The 2915-nt window shown below is 35.6% G+C and overlaps 1 pseudogene; it reads right to left on the bottom strand.

Annotated features, from left to right (window-relative positions):
• Positions 1-917: 917 nt before the first annotated feature.
• Positions 918-1615, bottom strand: LOC116474514 (transcription factor Spi-C-like; annotated as a pseudogene).
• Positions 1616-2915: the final 1300 nt, after the last annotated feature.

Here is a 2915-nt window from a genome sequence, read left to right as displayed (position 1 = left end):
AGTGGTTGCGTAGAGAACAGTAAGAACGTAGACCAGCTTATTGAAGTAGGAAAAGAAAAAAAGAAGGAGTTTCAGAGGTAGGCTTTGCCTCTTAAAAAAATTAAAAATATAAGTCGCTGTGTTGTGCTTGGGAGTTAGCAGCCAAAAAAAAAAAAAAAAAAGAAGTCACTGTCTGTGAAAGGAAAAGAAAAAAAAAAAAAAAAAAAAAAAAAATGAAGTCACTGTCTGTGAAAGGAAAAGAAAAAATAAAAAGAGTTTGCATCCATTGAAGTATGCAGAAAAAGAAAACAATTTTTAAAATAAAATGAGTATAGTTGGGAGCTTAGCAATGGATATACAGAGTGGAGTAATAGACACTGGAGGCTCCAAAAGGTGGGAGGACGGGTGGGGAATGAGGGATGAAGTCCTACCTGTTGGGTACAATGTTCACTATTCTGATGATGAGGATGCTACGCAATATGCTTTACCACTACGTAATATATCCATGCAACAAAACTGCACTTGTACTCCTAAATCCATAAAAATTAAAAATTATCTTGGCTGAGACCTCTTTTAAAAAATAATAAAATAAAAAAATAAAAGACAGAGAATAGTAAGAGCAGAGCAAGGACATTTAGTCTATACTTTCAAATGGACTTAATCATTTGAAACAACAAAGTTTTTCATTGAATCTTCATAGAGTATTAAAAAAAAAAGCTGCTCATTGGCAGAATTTCCCACTGAGTTAGTATAGATTACATGCTCTTTGATAAAAGCAACAAATAAAGTTAATTGGGTTTTTTTTTCTCTTTAGTATTTGCTTTAAGAGAAAAATCCTAAACTGCTTCAGAGGAAGGAAAAAAGAGATAGAGAGTGAGAAATCCTTAAAACTTGTAGGGACTTCCAATGCCAGGAAACCATGAAATATGAGAGTATATTTAGCAATCATGGTGATTTAGCTCATGGTAATTGGCATATGTATAATTATAATTTGCATTCCAGTTATTTAAACTGAGATATTCTTAATCAGGTTGGACACATTGTGAGTAGAAGATTTCTTTCCCCAAGAAATAAGATGGAGAGAGTCTTTGGAGAACAGCCTCACTGAACTGGTAAGTCAGCTTCCTCCAGATTTTGGTAATTTCCTCACTTCTTCCATAATTTCTCAGTGCCCTGGCCATTTTCTGATAAGTCATGGTCTTCCGATTGCCTTTTCTTTTCCCCCAAAGCTTGTATTCCCCCACTGAATACAAGGTGCCATCTCTGGATTACAAAGGGATTCGTGAAGGTATTCAAACAGTCTAAGCTTCTTCCTGCCCTTTCCCCGCTTTCGCTGGAGAATAGCGGGTTGTACCAGCTGGTTTTCAGTTATGTTCTGCAGAGATTGATGAGTATTTCCTTCAAAATAGAAATCCACAGCACTGTTGATTACCGTTCTCCAATTATAGACAGGTTCCTCTGTAGGCAACACTCCATAGCAGCTGGAATTTCCTTTGACATGAGGACAATGATTGATTAAAGCCAGGTAATTTTTGTAATCTGGTGAGTACTAAAGATCTCCAGTTGAATGTTGCCTCAGTATGTCAAAAGCATCCTCAAATGCTTGACCCAGCTTGTCTTGTTCAACACACATCATGTTTCATTAATAAATTGATAATTTTGTTCCTTGGCAATTGTTGCAGGAAGACACTTCAACCCTTTATAGAGATATTTCATTAATATCAGAATTGTAAATTCAATGGTAGGCTGTCATGAAAATAAAAAATTATTTTCCAGCGTGATGGTTCTGCCCATCAGTGTCCAATGCAGCATCCACTTGTATATGGTGGAAATAGTCTTCCCGTCTCCTGAAACACGTGTCTGCCTCCTGCTTGGCTAACCTGTAACCTGCCATTGTAACAGCTGTCACGTTTGGCCAATTTTATGATTTTCATTTCCTTTTCTTGCCTTTTTGTACTAGCTATGCTCTTCAGTACAAAGTTGAATACAATTGGTAATAGCAAGTATTGTTATCTCATTCTTAATCTCAGGGGATAATTAAATATCACAGTGGCTATAGACTTTATACAGATAAACTTTATCACATTAAGGAAGCTTCCTTCTATTTTTAGTTTACTGAAGAGTTTTATCATGAATTGTTGCTGAATTTTATCAAAAACTTTTCCTACATCTATTGAGATGATCATATTATCTTATTCTTTATTCTGTTGATGTAGTATATTATATTGGTTGATAGTCTCATGTTAACCAACTTATTATTCTTAGAATAAACATAACTTGATTAATGTGTTATCTTTTTATATATTGATGGATTTGGTGTGCTAGTATTTAGTAAAGGATTTTGTAACTAAAGTCATAAAAGATACTGGTCTACAATTTTCCTATATGTCTTTGTTAAGTTTTGCTATCAAACTATCCCCCTAAAAAGAGCTGAAAGTGTCCTTTCTTTTATCTTCTCTGGAAGGGTTTGCATAAGCCGTACTGTTTTGGCCAGGCACGGTGGCACACACCTGTAATCCCAACGCTTTTCGAGGCCAAGATGGGAGGATTATTTGAGTCCAGGAGTTCAAGACCAGCCTGGTCTTTACAAAAAATAAAAAATAAAAATACTTAATGCACCTATAATATCATAGTGAATCTCCATTTCTACAAAAAAAAAAAAAAGCTTTTTTAAAAGGAAAAGAAAAAAACATTAATTTGGAGGACTAACAGTGAATATCAGCTACTCAGGAGACGAGTGGGAGGATTGCTTGAGCCCGGGAGGTTGAAGCTGCAGTGAGCTGTGATCACGCCACTGCACTCCAGCCTGGGTGACAGAGTGAGACCCTGTTTCAAAAAACAAAAGAAAACAAAAGAGTGGCATTGTTTCTTTCTTAAATGCCTGTAGAATTCACCAGTGAAAGTAAATGAGTTTTTTTTGTGGAAAGGCTTTCCTT

Source organism: Hylobates moloch, unplaced genomic scaffold, assembly GCF_009828535.3.
Source record: "Hylobates moloch isolate HMO894 unplaced genomic scaffold, HMol_V3 SCAFFOLD_10, whole genome shotgun sequence".
Lineage (NCBI taxonomy): Eukaryota > Metazoa > Chordata > Mammalia > Primates > Hylobatidae > Hylobates > Hylobates moloch.
The sequence above is the reverse complement of the archived record's forward strand: the minus strand, read 5'-3'. Positions and strand labels throughout refer to the sequence as shown.